Source organism: Triturus cristatus, chromosome 6 (genome assembly GCF_964204655.1).
Source record: "Triturus cristatus chromosome 6, aTriCri1.1, whole genome shotgun sequence".
NCBI classification, from domain to species: Eukaryota; Metazoa; Chordata; class Amphibia; order Caudata; family Salamandridae; genus Triturus; species Triturus cristatus.
Genome location: NC_140589.1, coordinates 804,814,693 through 804,839,829, shown reverse-complemented (window position 1 = coordinate 804,839,829; position 25,137 = coordinate 804,814,693).

Below are 25,137 nucleotides of genomic sequence, written 5' to 3'. Positions count from 1 at the left end.
CTCGGGAGGGGGGCCATGCGGCCCTCTTCCCGATTTATTTTCATATATAAAAATTGAGGTCAGGTCCTGGGGGATGGGGTCCCCAGGGCCAAAAAAATTGAAAAAGAAGGGGGGCTACACAGCCCCCCTTCTAAAAAAATGAAGAAAAAAAAACCATCAGGACGGAGGCCATGCCCCCTCCTTACACCACTCTGCAAACGTGCACCCTGTCGTGTTTGCAGAGGGGGAACTAATCCCCTTGAATACTGGGGGTCCCTGGGGGCCAACTAGCCCACCAGGAACCTCCAGTATGCGCCACGGGGCTGCGTTGCAGAGAGGTGTAATGAGGCCAGGCCCCTTTTTACACCTCTCTGCAACGCAGCTCCGTGGCACTTACTGGAGGTACCTGGTGGCCTAGTTGGACACTAGGGGACCTCATGATTCATGGGGACTTAATCCCCCAACTTAAAACGCGCCATGGGCGCGTTTGCACACTGGTGAAGGTAGGGGGCGGGGCCTAAGGTGATACTGTGCAAAAACGCCCTGTGGCGCGTTTTAAGTTGGGGAATTCATTCCTCTTCAATCGAGAGGACCCCAAGGGCCAACTAGCCCACCAGGTACCTCTAGTAAGCGCCACAGAGCTGCGTTGCAGAGTGTTGTAAAAAGCGGGTGGCCTTTGAACACCTTTCTGCAACGCAGCTTCCTGGTGCATACTGGAGGTACCTGGTGGGCAAGTTGTCTGCCAGGGGACCTCAGGATTCAATGGGACTTAATCCCCCAACTTAAAACACGCCACGGGGCGCGTTTGCACAGTGGTGAAGGTAGGGGGCGGGGCCTGAGGTGATATATGTGCAAACACACCCTGTGGTGCGTTTTAAGTTGGGGAATTAATTCCTCTTCAATCCAGAGGTCCCCTAGGGGCCAACTAGCCCACCGGGTACCTCCAGGAAGTGCCACGGAGCTGCGTTGCAGAGTGTTGTAAAAAGGGGCATGGCCTCTGAACACCTCTCTACAACGCAGCTCCCTGACGCATACTGGAGGTACCTGGTGGGCTAGTTGGCCCCCAGGATACGCAGGATTGAAGAGGAATTAATTCCCCAACGTAAAACGTGCCACAGGGCGTGTTTACACACGTCACCTCAGGCCCTGCCCCCTTCCTTTACCATTGTACAAATATTCCTCCAAAATCAGCTGAACTACAAATTCCGATTTACTCACCTGTTATCAGGAGAGAACCCAGGGCTGCATCTTTTAGACCAGCACTGACCCTGAAAAGTAATTCTAAGCGTACTTACCAGTAACTTGCATTTCCTTCCATAGGATTCCATTGAGTGGTTTTCAGCAGAAAAGTTTCTAAGTGTCCATTTTTGAAACGTACAAATAGTCCTCTAAAATCAGCCGAACCACGAATTCCGATTTACTCAACTGTTCTCAGGGGAGAACCCAGTGCTGCATCTTTAAGACCAGCACCTACCCTGAAAAGTAATTCTAAGCGGACTTACTAGTAACTTGTATTTCCTTCCATAGGAATCCATTGTGTGGTGTTCAGCAGAAAAGATTGTGTCCATTTTTGAAACGTACAAATATTCCTCTAAAATCAGCCAAACTACAAATTCCAATTTACTCACCTGTTATCAGGAGAGAACCCAGGACTGCAGCTTTTAGCCCAGCACCTACCCTGAAAAGTAATTCTAAGCGTACTTACTAGTAACTTGTATTTCCTTCCATAGGAATCCATTGTGTGGTTTTCAGCAGAAAAGTTTCTGTGTCCATGTTTGAAACTTACAAATATTCCTCTAAAATCAGCCGAACTACGAATTCCGATTTACTCGCCTGTTATCAGGAGAGAACCCAGTGCTGAATCTTTTAGACCAGCACTGACCCTGAAAAGTAATTTTAAGCGTACTTAACAGTAACTTGTATTTCCTTCCATAGGAATCCATTGTGTGCTTTTAAGTAGAAAAGTTTCTAAGTGTCTATTTTCACAAACTAAAAATATTCCTAAAAAATCGTCTGTATGACTTAAACACATTCTTTCAACTGTTTACAGGGGATTCACCTGTGCTGGATCCAGGATCCACCACTGAGTAAGAAAAAGTAACGATAACACTACTTACCTGCTAAGTGAAGTTTCTGCCATAGGATAACATTGGTGATTCTATGTGAAAAACTTTCTAAGTGTCAGCTTTTAAAATACAATAATAATCCTTAGAAATCACTAGGGGCCAACTAGCCCACCAGGTACCTCCAGGAAGTGCCACGGAGCTGCATTGCAGAGTGTTGTAAAAAGGGGCGTGGCCTCTGAACACCTCTCTACAACGCAGCTCCCTGACGCATACTGGAGGTACCTGGTGGGCTAGTTGGCCCCCAGGGTACGCAGGATTGAAGAGGAATTAATTCCCCAACTTAAAACGTGCCACAGGGCGTGTTTGCACACGTCACCTCAGGCCCTGCCCCCTTCCTTTACCATTGTACAAATATTCCTCTAAAATCAGCTGAACTACAAATTCCGATTTACTCACCTGTTATCAGGAGAGAATCCAGGGCTGCAGCTTCTAGACCAGCACTGACCCTGAACAGTAATTCTAAGCGTACTTATAAGTAACTTGCATTTCCTTCCATAGGATTCCATTGAGTGGTTTTCAGCAGAAAAGTTTCTAAGTGTCCATTTTTGAAACGTACAAATATTCCTCTAAAATCAGCCGAACCACGAATTCCGATTTACTCAACTGTACTCAGGAGAAAACCCAGTGCTGCATCTTTAAGACCAGCACTGACCCTGAAAAGTAATTCTAAGCGTACTTACCAGTAACTTGTATTTCTTTCCATAAGAATCCATTGTGTGGTTTTCAGCAGAAAAGTTTCTAAGTGTCCATTTTTGAAAGGTACAAATATTCCTCTAAAATCAGCCGAACTCCGAATTCCAATTTACTCACCTGTTATCAGGAGAGAACCCATGGCTGCATCTTTTAGACCAGCACTGACCCTGAAAAATAATTCTAAGTGTACTTACCAGTAACTTGTATTTCCTTCCCTAGGAATCCATTGTGTGCTTTTCACCAGAAAAGTTTCTGTGTCCATTTTTGAAACGTACAAATATTCCTCTAAAATCAGCCAAACTACAAATTCCAATTTACTCACCTGTTATCAGGAGAGAACCCAGGGCTGCATCTTTTAGCCCAGCACCTACCCTGAAAAGTAATTCTAAGCATATTTACTAGTAACTTGTATTTCCTTCCATAGGAATCCATTGTGTGGTTTTCAGCAGAAAAGTTTCTGTGTCCATTTTTGAAACGCACAAATATTCCTCTAAAATCAGCCAAACTACAAATTCCAATTTACTCACCTGTTATCAGGAGAGAACCCAGGACTGCAGCTTTTAGCCCAGCACCTACCCTGAAAAGTAATTCTAAGCGTACTTACTAGTAACTTGTATTTCCTTCCATAGGAATCCATTGTGTGGTTTTCAGCAGAAAAGTTTCTAAGTGTCCATGTTTGAAACTTACAAATATTCCTCTAAAATCAGCCGAACTACGAATTACGATTTACTCACCTGTTATCAGGAGAGAACCCAGTGCTGAATCTTTTAGACCAGCACTGACCCTGAAAAGTAATTTTAAGCGTACTTAACAGTAACTTGTATTTCCTTCCATAGGAATCCATTGTGTGCTTTTAAGTAGAAAAGTTTCTAAGTGTCTTTTTTCAAAAACTAAAAATATTCCTAAAAAATCGTCTGTATGACTTAAACACATTCTTTCAACTGTGTACAGGAGATTCACCTGTGCTGGATCCAGGATCCACCACTGAGTAAGAAAAAGTAACGATAACACTACTTACCTGCTAAGTGAATTTTCTGCCATAGGATAACATTGGTGATTCTATGTGAAAAACTTTCTAAGTGTCAACTTTTAAAATACAATAATAATCCTTAGAAATCACTAATGCAACCAAAACGCTTTTACTCAACTGTTTACAGGAGATGTCCAAGGACTGAATCTAGCAAACCGTATGTACCTATCACCATGACGATTTGCGTGGCGACTATGCATACAATGAATCCACGTGGAATGTATTTACACCGCTAGTGAAGCTCTGACGTGTCTGACTCCCTACCGTGCCTAATCCCGTAGCCCCCGCCGGTGGGTACTCTCCAAGTAGACACCCTTGTCGTTTATTTATACAAACATGGGTAGCTATTGACGGGCACATTTAATACACACACACACCAAGCCATTCAAAGGGCATTCGACAAAAATTCAACCAAACTATGCAAGAAACCCCCCTCACGGTTAATAAAACACACATCCACCGCCGGATGTGTAATACTTTTTATTTTACTCTCTGGAAAGGAGACAAACCTCACTTGAGAGTCACAGCGTGCTCCTGGCTGAGCCCAATGCTGTGTTACACCCACCAGTGCCCGCGGAGTGCCACACACCTCTGTGTTGTATTCCACCACCGTGAATATGTCATGCCACACTTGCCTTCGCACGGGTTATATTGCCCCATCTAACGTGCCTTCCTCGATGCCTATGTTATAACACACAGCGCTATGCCATACATATTACAATCTGGGACCCATATCTTTGTCACAGTGCATATGCAACATTACACTCCCCAGCACATATTTTATATTACAACTTTAGAGACTAGTTAGGTTACACAACACTGCCCTGTGCATATTACACTCCAAGGCGCATATCGCATAGCACGCGCTAGTGCCTGTGCTATCTCACGCTCTCCAATGAATCTGTAATTGCGCACAATGTATTGCATATTATATTTCACGCCCCAGTTCATCTTATATCACATTTTTTGGTGCATAGTTTATGCCATATACTATATCTAGTTTTCATTTTCAATCGTGCTCTCAGGACTATGTTCTATATAACACTGCGTCCACCTACCCTTTTCATGGGCATTACATTTTGCGATGGGGGTTGAGGATCAGGGGGTGTTTATGCCAAGTGAGCCCGAAGTCACAGTTACAAACGTCCTCTTCTTCCTGAATAAAAGTGAGATTATGCTGCATACTTGTTCATATTTTAAGTAGTTCGCACAGACACACATTTTAAAAACAATAAAGTTCCTAATATCCACCTTCTCTGAACAGTTAGCTTGCTGCCCCATCTACCTCCTCCCTATCCTCTGTTGTCTGAATCCATGGACTAGCCTCCTCCCTCCTGCCATGCATGGTCTGATGTGCTGCCACTGCCCTCCATTTAGCATGATGTACCAGTCCACTCCTCCTGCCCTCCATTGCCCAATTCTATGGCCCATCATTGACCTCCTGCTTAGCCTCTGTGCTTAGCTTGCTGCCCCTATTCTCCTTCCCCCTGCCCTCCGATGTCTTTGTGCATGCCCCTTCTCCATCCTTTTTGCCCACCATGTTCCATGGACCTGCCACTCCTATCTACTCTGAGTGTTCTGTTGAGCTGCCACTCCCCTCCCACCTGCCTAGCATTGTCAGATGACTGAAACCTGTCCCTGCCACCTCCACCCTGCCTGTCCACATGCCATGCCCCTATCCCCTTCCTCCTGTCCTCCATGGTCCATTTTACTGCCACACCCTTCTGCCCTCCCTGGTCTGTTGTGCTGCAACTGCTCCTCCTGCCTGCCCCGCGTGGTCTGTTGTGAGGCCCCTTCCCCTGAACTCTCTTGTCTGTGACCAGGTCCTGACCCTCCCTTCTATCCTCCATGGTCCTTTGTGCATGCCCCTGCACCCTCCTTCTTGCCCATCATAGCCATTGTGCTGCCACTAACCCTCCCGCTTGCCATGCATAGTCTTCTGTGCTGCCATGGCTAACCCTGGGCGTAGTTTGCGAAGTAGCACTTCGCGAAGCTACGCAAAGTGAAGTTCGCACTACGCGAGCTACGCGTAGCACTTCGCGAACTGCGTAGTAACATGTTCGCACTGTGCAAGATGTTGTTTTCAATGATTGCACAGTGCGGACAAGCAACCGGCACTGTGCAATCATTGAAAATGGCATCTTGCACAGTGCGAGCTGTAGTTTTCTGCTGCTCGAGTAGATTTTTACTCGAGCTTCAGCTTTCTCAACGCGAACTGGTAGTTTCTCATCGCGAGCGGTCGCGAGCATACGCGACCACTCGCAATGAGAAACCTGACCTCCTCGCGTTGGGAATCTCGCCGGGAGGTTTATTTTCCATGCTCGCGATCGCCAACTTGCAGTTGCTGATCGCGAACAAGGAAAAAGTCTCGCCGGGATGTCATTTTGCTTGCTCGCGGTCGCCAACTTGACGTTGAGGACCGCGAGCAAGCAAAAAATGACCGCAGCACTACGCAACACTACGCTACGCGTGTTCGCACTGTGCTACGTGCAGTTCGCGTAGTGCGAAGTAGCGCGAACTTCGCAAACTACGCGAGCGTAGCGTAGTGCTTCGCCCAGGCCTAGCCATGGCCCCTCCCACCTTCCCTGTGTGGTCAGCTAGCTGACCCTGACCCCCCACCTTCCCTCCATGGTCTGTGTGTATGCCATCATAGTCTCACTGTTGTTCTCCATTGTGTGTCTTGTTGCTAGTGCCCATCCTGCCTGACCTCCATGGTCATCTTGCTGCTCCTGCCTTGCCCCCTTCCCCCCAGCCCTCTGTTTCCATGTGCAGACCCCTATTCCCTCCCTCCTGGCTCCCTCCTGGTTCCATTGTAATGCCCCTGATCCGCCCCTCCTGCCCTTTATGGTCTGTTATGCTGCAGCTTTCTCTCCTGTCTGTCCATTATGGTCAGCTAGCTACCATTGCCTCTTTCCCCTCTGTTCTCTGTTGTCCATGTGCATGGTCCTGTCCCCTCCCTATTGCTTTCTATAGATTGTTGTGCTGCACTCCCGTCCCGCATGACCTGTGTGGTGTATTGTGCTGCTGCAAACCCTGATGCCTGCCCTGTAGGGTCAGTTTGGTGCACCTCTCCATGTCCCTCCTGTCCTCTGTTATCCAAGTCCATGTCCCTACCCCAATTCCTCCTGCCTATCATGATCCAATGTACCATACTTGCAAACAGTTTTAACTTGGTAAGAGGGAGAATTTGAAAAAAACTGGGGTATTGATTTTCCCCTTTGAGTTACATTGAAAAAGAGGAGATTGTAGACAGGAGACAGATCAAATAAAGCCCATTTGAGCTTAAAAACATTGGACGTTTCCTGGCTGAAACAGGTCTGTTGGCATGTATGGTTGTACTACCACTGCCTCTTCCTTCTGCCCACAATGGTCTATTATATTGCCACAGACTCGCTTGCCAGTCCTGTATTGTTGGTTTGTTGCCCCTGCCCCCCTTTCCACTGCCCTCCATAGTCTGTTGTGCTGCCACTGCCCTTCCTGCCTGCCCAGTGTGGTCAAATTGTTGCATCTGCACTCTCCTATCTGCCTTCAATTTTCAGAGTACGTGCCCCTGGCCTCTGCCTCTCAACAGTTTCCCAATGAACAACTAGATTGCGAACATTCTATATTTATTACAAAAGTGTAGAACGCCTGACGTCATCTTGATGTAATCAAAACTGTAATACCTAGAGCAATTCCTTTAGAAATTACATATATGAGAGGGTCTTATTTGCATCAAAATTATGGTTAGTGCTCTAAAAAACTAAACTGAGGACATATTTTCTGAGTTTTCAAATAGCGACACAGAACTTTTAAATTATTTGTAATCTTTATGTTTTTTTATCCAGTTGCCCACTTGATTAAATGTTGCACCTAGGGGAGAGGATGTGGTGTTACTTCCAGAGCTGCAGACTTTGCAACTGGGGAACCAGGTTGGAGTTTCTGCTTCAGCTCAAGATTCTGTGATTCTGGTCAAATCACTTAATCTCCCCATGTCTACAACCAAAATGAATTTGATCTTGTGTGATGTAACCAATGCTCATGTAAAGCACTCCGATACCTGACAAGTCTACACTATATAAAACTGCAAATACACAAAAAATAAGTGTTTTGCACACTTCTGTCATTGGGCTACATGTGGGCTACATCTGGGTGATATTTGTGCTGCATTTGGGCTCTTTTGTCTCTGGTGGCCATCTTGGGAGATTTATTTGTTATGAAGTTTCCTAATTTCCTCATTTACTGCAGTCTCCTCAGTAGGAAATGCTTTCAGTTTTTTACTTTGATTCCATCAAGAAGGTATTCAGATATGTCACACATTTGCCATAAATTCTGAATGTTAGCACTCTAGTTGCTAATTATATCACTGTAGTAAAGCTACTGCTCACCACGGACGTCTGCTGCTGGTATTAAAAGTGCAAATTTCAGTCTGCATATCAGAATTTCTTTATGAAATAGAAGAGGATTTGAGAAGTCACTCAAAATGTGCCCTCATTTTTCTTTCTATAACACTAATCATAATTTCTATGGCAAAATGAACCCCCTTATTGTGTTCCTTTTTAAATTAAATGTTTTAAGTGTTACCAGTTTATTCCAATCAAGATGGCTTCAGGTGTGCCATACTTTTGTCATAAGTAAGACAGTAAGCGCTCTAGTTGTTCTTTAGAACACTCTGGGACATTCTGTCATTGGGCTATACTTGGGCTACATCTGGGTGATATTTGGGCTACATTTGGGCTCTTTTGTCTCTGGTGGCCATCTTGGGAGATTTATTTGTTATGAAGTTTCCAAATTTCCTCATTTACTGCAGTCTCCTCAGTAGGAAATACTTTCAGTTTTTTACTTTGGTTCCATCAAGAAGGCATTTAGATGTGTCACACATTTGCCATAAATTCTGAATGTTAGCACTCTAGTTGCTCATTAGATCACTGCAGTAAAGCTACTGCTCACCAGGGAAGTCTGCTGCTGGTATTCAAAGTGCATGTTTCAGTCTGTATGTCAGAAATCCTTTATGAAATAGAAGAGGATTTGAGAAGTCAAAATGTGCCCTAATTTTTCTTTCTGCAGCACTAATCATAATTTCTATGGCAAAATGAACCCCCTCATTTTGTTCTTTTGTAAATTAAATGTTTTAAGTGTTACCACTTTATTCCAATCAAGATGGCTTCAGGTGTGCCATACTTTTGTCATAAGTAAGACTGTTAGCGCTCTAGTTGTTCATTAGAACACTATGGTACATTCTGTCATTGGGCTATACTTGGGCTACATCTGGGTGATATTTGGGCTACATTTGGGCTCTTTTGTCTCTGGTGGCCATCTTGGGAGATTTATTTGTTATGAATTTTCCTAATTTCCTCATTTACTGCAGTCTCCTCAGTAGGAAATACTTTCAGTTTTTTACTTTGGTTCCATCAAGAAGGCATTTAGATGTGTCACACATTTGCCATAAATTCTGAATGTTAGCACTCTAGTTGCTCATTAGATCACTGCAGTAAAGCTACTGCTCACCAGGGAAGTCTGCTGCTGGTATTCAAAGTGCATGTTTCAGTCTGTATGTCAGAAATCCTTTATGAAATAGAAGAGGATTTGAGAAGTCAAAATGTGCCCTAATTTTTCTTTCTGCAGCACTAATCATAATTTCTATGGCAAAATGAACCCCCTCATTTTGTTCTTTTGTAAATTAAATGTTTTAAGTGTTACCACTTTATTCCAATCAAGATGGCTTCAGGTGTGCCATACTTTTGTCATAAGTAAGACTGTTAGCGCTCTAGTTGTTCATTAGAACACTATGGTACATTCTATCATTGGGCTATACTTGGGCTACATCTGGGTGATATTTGGGCTACATTTGGGCTCTTTTGTCTCTGGTGGCCATCTTGGGAGATTTATTTGTTATGAAGTTTCCTAATTTCCTCATTTACTGCAGTCTCCTCAGTAGGAAATACTTTCAGTTTTTTACTTTGATTCCATCAAGAAGGCATTCAGATGTGTCACACATTTGCCATGAATTCAGAATGTTAGCACTCTTTTTGCTCATTAGATCAGTGTAGTAAAGCTACTGCTCACCAGGGAAAACTGCTTCTGGTATTGAAAGTGCATGTTTCAGTCTGCATGTCAGAATTTTTTTATGAAATAGAAGAGGATTTGAGAAGTCAAAATGTGCCCTAATTTTTCTTTCTGCAGCACTAATCATAATTTCTATAGCTAAATGAACCCCCTCCTTTTGTTCCTTTGTAAATTAAATGTGTTGAGTGTTACCACTTTATTCCAATCAAGATGGTTTCAGGTGTGCCATACTTTTGTCATAAGTAAGACTGTTAGCGCTCTAGTTGTTGGTTAGAACACTCTGGGACATTCTGTCATTGGGCTATACTTGGGCTACATCTCGGTGATATTTGTGCTACATTTGGGCTCTTTTGTCTCTGGTGGCCATTTTGGGAGACTTATTTGTTATGAAGTTTCCTAATTTCCACATTTACTACAGTCTCCTCAGTAGGAAATACTTTCAGTGTTTTACTTTGATTCCATCAAGAAGGCATTCAGATGTGTCACACATTTGCCATAAATTCAGAATGTTATCACTCTAGTTGCTTATTAGATCACTGTAGTAAAGCTACTGCTCACCAGGGAAGTCTGCTGCTGGTATTGAAAGTGCATGTTTCAGTCTGTATGTCAGAATTTTTTAATGAAATAGAAGAGGATTTGAGAAGTCACTCAAAATGTGCCCTAATTTTTCTTTCTGCAGCACTAATCATACTTTCTATGGCAAAATGAACCCCCTCATTTTGTTCCTTTTTCAATCAAATGTTTTAAGAGTTACCACTTTATTCCAATCAAGATGGCTTCAGGTGTGCAATACGTTTGTCATAAGTAGGACTGTTAGCGCTCTAGTTGTTCTTTAGAACACTCTGGGAAGCTGCAGTAGAACACAAAGGAATCAACCGACAGTCTCTGCCTTTGTTGGATGTACATGTTTTACTGAGAATGTCAGACTTCATTCTCACATGACTGAGAAAGATAATGTGAATTTACAGAAAATATTCTCTCAGTTTAGCTTATAGATCACCTTCCAAACCTCTGTGGGAAAAGCATGAGAAAATAGTTTTCTCTCAAACATGATTCATGATATCACAGTAGAAGGCTTTTTCACATGGTAAAATCACCTTAGAACACACCACAATTCCTAAAATGAGTATGGTACCAGCAACAAATGATTTATAATGTATCTAAAGTCTTAAAACCTTCTATTAACTGCAATGCGTTTTAATGAGGTGCTATCATGTATATTGGTCCCAAGATGGCTGCCAACACTTCTTGGATGAAGTACTGACAGCCAATCAGATCTCACGATGAGATGTGTGGTTAGGCTCCGCCCAGATATATATATCTTTTTCTCAGGAACTACTGAACGGATTTACACCATTTAAGCAAAAGGCACAAGTCTGAACTGAGGACTACCTCTTTGCCAAATTTGGTGTAATTCCGTTCAGCAGTTCGGGCTGTAGCTGCGTCAACAAGTCCTATGGGAAAATGCATAGGGAAAACGTGTTTTGGGACCCCCCTTTTTTCTCGACCCCGCTTGACGAATCACCATGAAATTTTCAAATAGGAGCGGACCGGAGCAGGCCAAAAGTTTGGAAAATTTTGTGAAGATTCGTCAATCGGCGCTAACGTTATTCCAAATAGAATGTTGCAGATTTCCTATGGAAAATAGGTCCTAACTATAACTACCTACTGGAGACTGCCAGTAGGTAATATATATATATATATATATATGTACAGGGGCGTAGCCAACAGCATGGCCGGGTTGCTGCACTTTCTTTGAGCTCCACTGGCCCGATCCAAATCCTGAGCTGTTCCTTCTCGCCTTTAATTAAACATACCTGTGGCTGAAGTGACCGAGCAAGCGGTGGTGCGCCCGATTGGGATTTTCATGGTTCTTACCGGCTGGAATCGGAGCCTTTTCGGCGTGACTGTTGGTGTGCAGCTCCTAAGATGGCGGCCGGGGTGGATTGGAGAAGCTCTGAGCTGACGCGGTGGGACCCTCCCCCGGCGTAACTGTGGTGGTGCTGGTCGACCGAAGATTGTGGCCCGAGGGGCAGATGCAGGGACCCACTCTGCCTTCTGTAGTGGCGACGTGACTGGTGACTTCTGCTCGCGCCCTTGGGACTCCCTCTGTGGCTGCATGGGGCCTGCTGGGACTGTGGAGGCGGAGGCCCGAGGAGAGAGGTGTGCCCCGTGCCGCAGCTGCAGCGATGCCCTGTGACTGTGAGGACCGCTGCGAAGAACCGGAGGTGATGATGAGAGCCCTTTCGGGGAGGCGCCAGTGCCCCATAACCTCTGAATAAGACCCCATGGGAGGAGGCGGTGAGTGGCATACTTTGTGTGAGCGCAAGCCGCTTGGGTGCAACAGGAGACAGTGGCATTGAGCACCGCCCTGCTCCTTTTGAACTGCGAGGCACCCGGGAGCTGGTGGCTGCCTCTTTGACTCCTTCTCTGGGCCTGTGGAGTGGTGGGGGTCTGAGGCAGAGGATGATCTGCCTCAACGTTTGGAGGAGCCTTGTACCTTCCACAGCTGTTGTGATGGTCTACTTGAGCTGGCAGAGGGGAGCCCTGGTCGATGGGCGTGTGGCCCCCAGTGTCCTCTGTCTCCGGTACTGCTGCATAGTTGGGAACTGACTATCCCCTTAGCCCATTAGAATTCACTCTAAGACACCACTACCTGAAATACCTGGCTGTTGGCATTGTGGATCTTTGGGCAGACAGTGAGAGGGGTACAGCTGCACCGCCTTTCAATGTTGGGGGTCCCAGGTGAGGGAAAGCCTGTTCTCTTGCTCTCTTGGATGTACTGTGTGGGATGGGGAGGCACTGAAGATGGCGGTCCACTTTGCTGAGGGTCTACAACTTGGGAGGTGATGTTGCACCCCCCTCCCCTGTATTGGGTCACTGGATGTGCCGGGCATGAGGTTGGCCTGGTTGGGACTTCCTACACCACGGTGATCCCAATGTCTTTGTGCTGCGGTGCTGGAAGCCCCCCCATCCATCCCCTCTCCTGGGAGTATCATCTAAGGGGGACTAACGGTGTCGGTCTGCATATTGCTTGGCCATGATGGCAAAAGATAAGGAATCCAAGACAGCCAAACGGGGGAAGATGGACCGCTTTATGAAAGTTCTCCTGTGCCCGCGGGGGCGGAGTGGGGCCCAGCCCCCCGACCAGACACAGAGGAGATTCTGCTGGCAATCCACGCGTCTCTGAAAAGCCTGGAGGGCAAGTTGGCAGAGGTGCAGACAGAAGTCTCCTTTCTGCGACAAGACCTGCGCAAGGTTTCCGAGAGACTGAATAAAGTTGAACAACGTGTCTCGGAGCTCAAGGACACCTCGCAGACCATGCAGAAAGATATAAAGGATCTTCAGGCAGCAGTGAAGGGCGTGCTCTGGAGAGTCGACAATGCCGAAAACAGGGCCAGCAGAAATAACATACGATTTATAGGCTTTCCAGAGAACGCAGAGCACTCAGACCCAGGACATTTTCTCCTGACTTTTCTTAAGGATGCCCTTTCTGAGGCGCAATTCTCCTCCTGCTTTGTCATAGCAAGGGCGCATAGGATGCCTGGGGTTAGGCCACTGCCAGGGGCCCTCCCTCAGCCGTTGATAGCTCAATTCTTGAATTTTCAGGACAGAGATCTGATACTCAGGGAGCTGCAGAAGAAGAGTGAGATCAAATATGAGATCATGAGAGTGATGGTGTTCCCAGATTATTCGTGTGATGTTCAAAAGCAACAACGCACCTTTGACCTTATAAAAGTGAAGCTTCGTGCCCTTGGGATCCAGTATATGTTGCTGTTCCCGACCAAACTCAAAGTTATCTTACAGGGTACCACGCAGTTCTTACAGACACCTGAGGAGGCGTGGTTCTGGATTGAGGAATGGCCTCAGCTACGATGTGGGTCGACTTCCCCTGCTCTCCTATCCGCCATCAAGCAACGCAACCCTGGTTGGGAGAGCGGAGACGAATGCTCAAGAGCTGGACTTCGGTTAGAAATACGCCTGGGAGATCCCTGAGTCCCAGGGACCACAAAGCCACCATATCGGACTTGAATGACGACACAGCCTTGGAATGAGAATCAAGAACTTCTATGAGGTCTAGCGGCCAAGGAGACTCTGATAAATCGGAGAACCTTGATTCCCGACTTTCAGAAGCTACACACCGTCTTCTGGAAAATATTCAGCAGTTAGATGCCTCGGGCTCGGGTCTCCTGGGTGGGGGCTCTAGTGCGTTGCAGCATCCAAACAATGGCGAGGAGGAATGAAGTGGTGGGCCGGGTGCACTACCGGAGATGCTGTATTGTCCCTGAGGCATAAAGGACATTCAGAACCTTTGCAGCGTGAAAGGGAAGTATACAGTGTTTTTTTTTTTTTTGTAGTGCTATATAGTTGAGTGTGTGAGGGAGGTGGGTGGGCTGCAGACCTCTGGGTGGTTTACCTGCACCAGTGTTGTCATGTTGACGAATTTGGGGTGGTGGGGGTGCCTGTAGAGTATGGGGTGGGGGGCAAGATGGACACTGCTAACTGTCTGGACTACGTGTTCGGGGTGATGGGGAGGTTTGTTCTGTTTTGACAAGCTGCATGAATACTGACATTGAAGCAAGCTGGCATTGGGCGGGCTGTGTTGGGGGGCCTGGATGGGTGCGGGAGGCTTTGATAGACCTTACACTATGGCTGTTGATGGGTTCTCAGTGCTAATGTGGAACGTCAATGGACTTGGCAGTGAAATCAAGAGGGGGTTAGTCTTGAAATATATAAAAAGGCAGAAGCCGGACATCATATTCCTACAGAAAATACACCTTATGGGGCCACACTGTGCTTTCCTTGGTAGGAGGCAATACATTACCCTGGCACATGCGGGTTTCACCAGAGGATCAAGGGGAGTAGCGATTCTAATCAAACAATCACCCCCCTTCGGGGTCACTCAACGGTGGGAAGACACAGAAGGCACATGTGTTGCGGTTTAGGGTATTTGGAATCACAAATGCTGGTTGATAGTCAGTGTTTAGGCTCCCCGCGTCTCCAGCAGCGTACGCTGGATAAATTGTCTGAACTCCTGTTGTAGTCCGGTCCCGCGACACATTTGATAGGATGCGACTTCATTGACTTGACATGAGTGATCCTACCCTGGATCGCTTGCTGCTGCGACTGAGGCAACAGGAGACCACAGCATTGGCTAGGTTTCAGGCGGCCCTGGGGCTCACTGACCTTTGGAGACACCATCATCCATCCACACATGCATATTCATACTTTTCTGGGGCCCACAGGGTGTTTTCTAGGTTGGATTATCTTCTTGCCCAAGCTGGTGAGACCGACCAAATCAAGGAGGCGGAGTATTTAGCCAGGGGAATCTCAGATCATTCACCGCTGTTCCTGCGGTGGGGGGAAGGTGGAGGAGTCAGGGCATGACCTGGAGGCTGAACGCTTGGGCACTGAGGGATGAACAAGTTGCGGCAGAACTTGGGGTAGACACTGACCTTTATTTTAAAGAAAACAAGGGCTCCATGCAATCGGCGGTTACTCTCTGGGAGGCATTTAAAACTGTGATACAGGATAGAGCCCAAAATATTATTGCCCACAAAAACAGACGAGAACTTTAGGAGATGCTGGTGCTGGAATGCAGGTTGCTGGAACTTGAAGGGAGTATCCTCCCCTAAGCGAGCATACCTTCTGGCAGTTGGATACTACTAAACAGGAATATCAAGCGCTCTTTACTAAATAGACTTGGGCGCATCAACTAGCAGTCCATCATAGACTGTACGAGACTGGAGACAAAGCGGGTAATTTACTAGCGTGGTTAGGCAGGAAGCAGCGAGAGTCGAGAAGGGTTTTGTCTATTCAAGAGCAGGGCAGTATTTATACCGCGCATCAGGACATTGTGGAAGCATTTCCTCGATACTACTCAAAGCAATATGCAGCCCAGACGCAAGCCTCTGAGGCACAAATAGCACAATACCTTGAGAAGGTTGAGCTCCCGTGTTTGCCCCCGAGGAGAGAGACAAGCTTGATGAGGATCTACCTCTAGCAGAGGTCACGGAGGCCATTGGTCGACTAAAGGCAGGGAAAACCCCGGGTCTTAATGGCCTTCCGGGGGAATTTTTTAAACCGTATAGCTCCCTGCTGGCTCCGCACCTACTTAAGATGTTTCAGGCCTCTGAGAAAGAAGGGATACTACCGGCAGACCTCCGGCTAGCAACGATGGTTGTGATTCCTAAAGAGGGGAAGCCCCCGGATGATTGTGGGTCATACCGACCCATCTCACTGTTAAACATTGAAACCAAAATCCTGGCCACTGTCCTGGCGACGTGCCTTGTCTCTGTTATAGTAACAGAAAAACAATGTCTCAACTGGAAAATCATGTAAAGGGACCACTAAATATAGGAAATAATCATAAAGCACAGGAAGGGACAAGGGAGACCAAAGGAGAATGAAAGGTTGTTATTTGTAGTTAGAAGCACAACAAGTACAACTAATTTACAGTAACCATAACAATCATATGTGCACTGACAAAGAAGTGGTAAGTGAACGGCGCAGTGAAATAAGTGTTTAAACAACAACGTGGAACGGCGAAGGACAAATAAAACATAAGGATCAGACAAAGGTATTTACAAGAGAATTTACAATACAAACAAAATTATTCAATTTATGAATGACCCTTTTTCAAAGCCGCAATTGGCGTTGTGGAGTCAACGACGTTTCAACCTCTTTACACTGAGGTCATCATCAGGACTATGGTTACGATGATTGAAAAGTACTTCTGTGCAGGTAGAGGAAAAGGAAAGAGAAGATAGGTTATGGGACCCAAAGAAACCAATTCAAAGCCATAGAAAGTTAGGTAAAAGAGGTAAGTGAAAGAAAAGAAAACCTGAACTGGAGGGACGAGGGGAACAAAACCCAACGGGGCGCGGTCGTGTCAAGATACTGAAGGACGTAGACAGCGGTAAGAATCTGGCCGGTAAAGGAAGGGGACGAGTTAAGGGGTACAAGGAACCACTAAGAACCCACTCAAGCGAAAAGAACAAAAGGGGAATCGTCCTTACCAAAGGTGAAGACTAACTGAATAGTCGAATGTGCGTCAAAGGCACTTTAGGGGAGTCATCACTTGGTATCTGGCACAATCTGAAATAAAAGGAGCAGAGTAAACTGAGCGGGGCGGAGGCGAGGAAAGAATCGCTATTAACTTAAAAGTGCTGGTCGTAACACTGAGAACAGAGACGGCATTTACCCTCGAAATGCGTATCAGTAGGAATGAGTCAATCTAATTCAGAAACGGGATGAGTCCAGGATGAACAAGTTACCAGGACGAATGAAGCGTCTAAGCAGGGATGCACGGCACACCCGGAAGTAATGCCGGCAGAGTCACATGACTCAGTGAGGGAAGAGCTGACCAGAGAAAGGGAAGAAAGACTTGAACAAGGGAAATAGGCAAATACACCCGGGATAGAAACGGCAGGATTAGAGTGATAAGGCAGTTAAGAAATGTAAGAACATGATATTAATAATCATGAAACACAACATAAACAAAATATGAATAGTCTCAACAACGTTTAGATTAAATTCATCAATCTGTAAGAGTACATAAATTCGTAATTGAATGGAGGACAGAAAGGAATAGAAAAGGTGATGCAGCATTGCAAAAACATTATCGGACAACTATTGGTATTCAATGACCGGTAAGGGGTACAGAAGGTTACAACGAAAACAAGTGCACCACTAAATGAACATCGCAAATTAATGACAAAGCAAATGGCATTGAGAAATTCACAAAGCAAGTCTAAAAAGATTGCAAATACACGTTCATTAAAGGAAAGACATAAATTGTGCGCAGACAACTACAGAATAAGAATTAAAAATACAAAAGCGCAGTATCAATGCTAATAGAAGAAGAACAATGCAGGATAGATGGTCCCTTTACATAATTTTCCAGTTGAGACATTGTTTTTCTGTTACTACACCTACCCGGTCTCAGCTGGGTAAACAGGTTTACTCCTGTTCCTTTTTTCTCTTGTCTCTGTTATAGCTTCTCTGATACATGGAGATCAGACGGGCTTCATGCAGAAATGTGCCACGCGTTGCAACCTAAGACAAGTAGATAATTGGATGGATGTGGTAAGGGAGCAGGAGGATGCTCATTTGATGTTCACACTAAAAAAGCGTTTGACACCATCCATTGGCCCTTTAAGAGAAAAGATTTGGAGAAGTTTGGCTTCGGTCCGGGATTCCAGGAGTGAGTGGCTTTGTTGTACAATGCGCCTGAGGCCAGAGTTAGGGTCAATGGTGCTCTTTCTGATCCCTGACGAATTTGACGGGAGACTCTGCAGGGTTGCCCACTCACCCCTTTGTTGTTTGCACTTATTTTGGAACCTCTGGCCTGTGTTGTTAGGGCCTCTCCCGGGCTGGGTGGCTTTGTAGATGATTCCTGACAGATAGGCGAGGAACGTATACCGTTATATGCAGATGATATTTTGTTGTATGTGACGAATTTGGCGGAGACGCTCCCTCAAATCCTGCGAATAGTTGAAACCTATGGATATCATGCGGGATACAGGATTAACCACTTCGATGCGCATGACGGAGCGGTTCCGTCATGCGCATCGGTTGCGCTGTGCGTATGACGGAACCGCTCCGTCATGGCCCCGCCCGCGCAATAGAACCTTCAGCACAGCGCGGTAATCCGCGCCGTGCTGAAGGGGTTAACTGGTCTAAGTCCACCCTGTATCCAGTGGGGAGGGGGACAGTGGAGAATCAGACTTTCCCTAGTTGCTTCCATTGGTTCACAGAAGGATTTACTTATCTTGGCCTTTACATTACTTTGGATGCCAACACCAGTCTGGTTCGCAATATTTGGTGGGTCTTTTTAAACTTTCAGGAAGATCTTAGGAGATGGCGGAAGCTTCCCTTAACTATTATGGGCAGGCTGACATGTTTAAAATGGTAACACTCCCCCAGTTGCTTTACATACTGCCAAATAACCACATTAAGGTTCCGGATCTGTTATTTAAGGACATTGATAGTGAGTTACGTTTGCTCCTTTGGGATGGGGCTCATTCACATCTTGCACTTTTAACTCCGCAGCGGAATCCCTATACTGGGGGGTTGGCTTTGCCAGACATTCGGTCTTATTATAAAGCGGCTCACCTTATTGCCATTAATGAATGGATCCATGCATCTGGGGAACATCCGATATATAGGCTTGAAAGGCTGCAGTTTAGAGAACACTACCATCTTCACTATCTGTATGGGGGTAGGAAATGTAGTAGATTGCTCCAGGCGACCCAGAGAACGGTGGAGGCATGGAAGAGTGCAGACCGACAAATGAAGTGGGATCAAAAATGCACCAGGTAAACCCTAATGTGGGAATGAACTAGTCTGAAAGAGATTGGAAAGTTGAGTGGCTTAAGGCAGTTGGATCTGATAGGGATCACTAAAATTGGCGATGTCGTTTAACGTGGTGTATTGGCCTCCTTCCCCACACTCTAAGATCGGTACACAACACTCAGACATACGCATACCTTCGTTTGCAGCATGCCTGGAGGGCAGAGGGGTTGGCTGGTATGACGCTACTGGAGTATGCCCCACTAGAAGGTCATCTCCTCCAAGAGGAAATCCCGGCTAAAGTTGTTTCCTTTACCTACAAAACATTACTCAATAACATGCCCAACAGACTGGGCCCGCTTCGTGCAAAATGGGAAAGGGTCACTGGTGAGTTAGAGGACATTGATTGGGAGGCTGCCCTCATGCATCCAAGGGAAGTGGCAATTAAATTAAGATTACGTCTCATCCAGTATAAAATATTACATTGCACATATTTCAATATAGCCAAATTACATGCAATAGGAAGAGCCGAGAGCCCGGAGTATCTTCAATGTCATACTGAGATGGGGAAATTTATACATACCCTATGGGGGTGCACTGAGATACACACTTATTGGGGATTGATTGTGGGGGAGCTCAATCCTATTTTGGAAGTACAAATAGAATTGGAGTCAAGGTTTCTCCTTTTGGGAATTCCAACAGAGGTAGACATCCCAAGGCTCAAACTGGTTTTAGCCAACCTGGGGCTGGTGGTGGCCAAGCGGGATATAGCTAAATACTGGGGGGTTCCACAAATACCTACTATCGACGAATGGCGGGCAGGCCTGGACTTGTAAATGGTCGTGGATTGAGTGACAAAAAAAGCACAGGGCTGTCCTAAAAAGTTCCGGAAAATTTGGGCCCCGTGGATTAAATATTATGGTTTGGAGGTGGGTGAAGGGAGGAGGATGGGATTCTGTCGTCCAAAGGAACCGGGGTAGAGCATTGACCGATATACTGCTTGTGTCAATTATGTATAACCCTGTAAAGTGTACTACTGCCTCTGGCTTGTCTTTGTGCCTGGTCCGTTTGCACATATGTGTAGATTTGACAAACATAGTCGCTCTGTTCCACGCTTACCCTGCGCGACCAATGTGGAATGCTATGCAATGTGTTTTGAGTATTCATGCAATAAAAAAACTTAAAATATATATATATATATAGATCATGAACAAGGCAGCGTGAGGCTGTCGAAACGCGTTGATGTGATAGTCACCAATAAAAGAAAAACCGAGTGACTTATGCCTGCTGGAGTGCTGGATGATTATTGTTTGAATGCGGTAATCTTGTGTTGATATATATATATATATATATATATATATATATACGTATATACTTTTCTGTATATATTATTCTGTACTCTGTACTACACTGTTTTTAGACTGTGAAACTTTAATGAGAAATACACCAGAGAGTATTAAAAAGTGCTACTAAGACCAGTGTACGCTGCTTGCAAAACGTGCCCAAAGCGACTATACCCTTAAAATGGCCAAGGTCCAAAGATGCTAAAAATCATACTACCTGCAGCATTCATACTGTGGTAAAAACTTTACAAATAGTCCATCCTCTGAAGCAAAACAAGCACATGTATGTAGGCTAGTACCTAGTGCACACAATCATCTATGTTATGTATAAATTGTCAATCTGAAACGATTCTGTCTAATAATTCAAGGCTACTTACAATACTTAATATGTTTATATAGAATCTTTGCCCTGTTGGAAGCGTTTTCTGCAGAGCACAAAACTAAGGGTGGGCGGAGTGCTCCGCTCCGCCCACGAAGTGTACGTAGTGCTGCCTGCTTCGTGCTCCACGAAGTAGGCGTAGCAGGGAGCACTACGCACACGGCGTGGTGGAGCAGAGCTGCCCGCCACCCGCCTCCCGCCCGCCCGCCCTCATTTTAGAGAAATGTGCATGCGCCGGCATCCGCGCATGCGTATTTGCGAGGAAGAAGTTGCGGTTGCACCAGGAAGAAGGAGCACCAGGACGCCGACCTCAGGTAAGGAATTTTCATACTTTAAAATAGTTCAAATTAATTTAAAATGAGGGCGGGTAGGAGGCGGGCGGCGCGTAGTGGGGCTACGCGGAGCGCACTAGTGTGCGTAGATTTGGCCACACTACGCAATGCTCCACGTAGCCCCACTACGCCCACTACGTCCAGGGTTAAATTAAAGAATGACTGGTGATTTTCTGTGGTTTTTTCAATTGAAAACTTTAATGTTGTCACTGACATATTCACTTAACTATCATTTTACTTCAGCTTTGGTTGTTTCAATGAATTTCTAAGGGTTTTTTTGTAGACAAAAACAGATCTTTTACCACACCTAACTATAATGTTAATTCAACCCTTGTATTTTATCAGTGAATTTCTGTTTTTTTAATGTAAATTAATATTTTATTACTATACGTAAAGCAAAACCCCTGCCATGCACGGTTCTGTCCATGCACAATGATGGGTTGACAATGGTGCCTGGCCTGGAGCCAGGTCGTGTGGCCAACCCCCCTGGAGGCAGTCAAACACCGTCTAGACAACCAGCCCATGCTACACATGCCCTTTTCTTGCACGCGGTGTAGGTTTAGCCACATGGCCTCACTGACAGCCAGGCCCTGCCTCCAATTCGCTGCAGGCAGCCACCCAGAGGTAGTCAGCCCCATGCTGTGCACAGCCTTTGGCCGTACGTGGTGTGGAGCTAGTCTTTCAGCCACTTCCTGCTTCTAACTCTGCACAGGCATCCAAGAACATGCTGCACACAGCTGGGTGCACTCTAGAGCTGGTCACAGGCCTTGGCTGCTGCCAGGTCCTGTGTGCAAATCCCCAGCAGGTTGCCAACCACACACCACGCAGAGTCTTTGCATTTGCAGAGTATTGTTGGTCTTCGGACCCCAGGTACCCAATTCCCCATTGCCCAAGCATATATATTAAGAAGAGGGAGAGTGCAGTCCCCTTCCCAATTATTAATTTGCCCCTTGGACCCCATCCCCTGGTGCCAGTTCCAATAAAAAGGGGAGGAGTGGCAATAGTTTATAAAGAGAGGGGGCGCATGGCTCACCTCCTTCAGCCGAATTAGGCCCTGTGGACCCCATTCCCCAGGGCCAAAATGTGAATAAAAGGGGAGGGGGCATGAAGCCTCCTTCCCCAAGCCTTCTTGGGCCCCGGGGATCCCACCCTCATATCTCTAACAAAAAATATTGACTTCCTATACTTAACTAGTAAAACCACAAATATCGATAACACAAATATTGTTGTTAATTAAAAGTATTGATTTTAACCTATGTCAAAAACAGAAATATCAGAAACAAAAATATCATTACCTTTAAAGAAATATATATGTAAAAAATATTGATTCACACAATATCAACTGCAATATAATCACCAAAATAAATACCGCTTTATAAATATAAAAAATAGTCTATACATAAAGTAGGTGTTTGGGGAGCTCATGCCCCATGTGAAAAGCTTCCTGACCAGGCCTAAGGGTAGAGTTCCCTGCCAGGTTAAGCCAAGGTTGGACAATGAATACAGAGTGTTGAGTGATAAAGCAAATCTCTAGAAATCAGATTTTGATAACAGCCTGTAGGAAAGAACATGGGATGAGAGGTGTGAGGTGATAATGGTAGCCTGTCAGAAAAAAGATCCTCAGGTATTCTGGAAGGTGGTGCAGGCAGGCAGGTCACGAGCTCAGCCCTCAGGCAAAGTTACAGTGCATATTACTCCCGAGGTGTGGTATGACCACTTCTCAGCTGTGTATTCCTCCGAAATGGTGCCCACAGATGAGGGTCTGCTCAAAGAATCCCCCTGTGGCAATTTGTCTTTTAGGGAGCAGGAAGTTCTTAAGGATATTTATGACAGCCTGAGCAAAAAAGTACCGGGCCCGGATGGGGTGCCCTGGATTTTGGTCACCAGTGCTCACTTCTGTCTGTAATATGGTTTTCAGCAAGGGGAAATTACCATCTAGGAGCCTTTCAATCATTATACCTATCTTTAAAAAGGGCAATGCCAATGACCCTAGGTGCTATCAACTAATATCCCTGCTTGACTCCACCACAAAAATAATTTGCAGAGTAGTTTTAGATCGTCTCTTAGCATGGACAAGGGAGAATGGCATCATATCGAAGGTTCAATATGGTTTCCGGAAGGGCCTAGGAACTATTGAGCAGTGTTTGAACTTACATCTTATCGTGACCAAACATAAATATGTAAAGAGCATCCCAATCCATCTTGCTTTTATGGACCTATTGAGCGCCTTTGATTGGGTAAATTGGTCGAAACTGTGGGCAATCCTTGAACTTATGGGTCTAGAGGCAGACCTGGCTTCCTTTCTTAGACTTCTACATTGGGATCTCACAGCCTCAGTAAGATTTGTTGAGGCCAGCGAGTGTCCTTCCCCATTTAAAGTCAATCGAGGAGCACACCAAGGATGCATACTCGCCCTCATCCTCTTATTATTATATAATAATGACTTGGAGAGGACATTAGATGTTGTTGGAGCAGATGTACCGCTCATACATAATAAAGCTAAACCCACCTTAATATATGCGAATGATGCTGTACTTCTTGCTAGATCAGTGAACAGTATGAAGATATTGCTCAGTACCTTTGTGGAATTCATGAAGGGCCTTGATTTGGAAATAAATTACTCCAAAACGTTTTTTATGGTGTGCGGCCCTAGGAACACCAAAACTACTACCCAATCAAAAGGAGGGAAAAATTAGATAGGGTATCCTCTTTTTCTTATCTTGGCTTGGATTTTGATGATGCTTGCACATTGTCCGCCTGTTTTGGAATTAGATTAACCTGATTCTCTCATACAGTCGGCACCATCTTCTTTCTTGCTGCTTGTATTGATAGAAATCCAGTGGCCCCATCAAAGGAAATCTATCAAAGGAAATGTCTTCCAACCTTGACGTATGGCAACCTTGACGTATGGGGGTTACAGGGATGTTGCTGCCATTCAAGTGGAGGAAAATAGATTTTGTTGCCGCTTGTTGGGGGTTCCTCCTTCAATACCTCACTTCTCCTTACACCAAGAATGAGTCCTTGAGTATGTCCAGGACCTCATTGGTGCCGCTTTTGAAGCTCTTGGTGTTCCATTTAGTCTAATAAGGAAGCTGAGCCCAATCTTGCACTTGTTAGAGATTGTCTTGCTTGTGACCATGGATTTAGCATTTCCTGGCTAAAGTATATAAGAGCTACCACCTCAGCTCTGGGTTGCGCACACTTGTTTGAGAACCAGGAAACTATCAGCAAAAAAGATCAAAGCTGAACCAGGGAATGCTTTTCTACACACAGACAGGCCTCTAGGGAGGCTGTGGAAGTGGTGAAGCCGTCTATAAGAGATTAGTTTGGTTCAGATGACAGCCGGGATTGCTTCATACTTATTAGTTGTGCAGAGTGTATACGAACGCAACTTACTGACTTGTTTTATGTTAGGAACAATACACTGGATATTGAGTTTCCTCCAGGGCAATACTCTCCAAACAATATCTGCATTTGCCCATGTGATGAGTAATTACATCAGACCTTAATGTACTTTGTTTTCTTTTGTAACTTTTATCTCCAGTGCACCAGGAAATTTCTATTGCCTTGGCTGCACAGACACACATTTACTAAGTGTAAAGCTGCTTTGCTCTTCCAGCAACTAAATGACCAAGATAACTGTTATTTGGTTGGCTGTTTTTTGAGGGAAATTTTACATGTGAGAAAGGCAATGTTATTTTAAATGATGGTTGCTCAATTATACTTGTACCTCATGTAATGGCCTTTGTGACTGCATGTTCACATCTTATCATGTATTATATCAGTCCACATTTTAAGAACAGTTCTTTTTTATGGCTTTGTCCCTGGCATGTATTTAATATCCTTGATGCATTTTAAAACATTAAGGGGTCATTAGCATGGCGGGCGGATCGCCACGCCCGACCGGCAGTGGCGA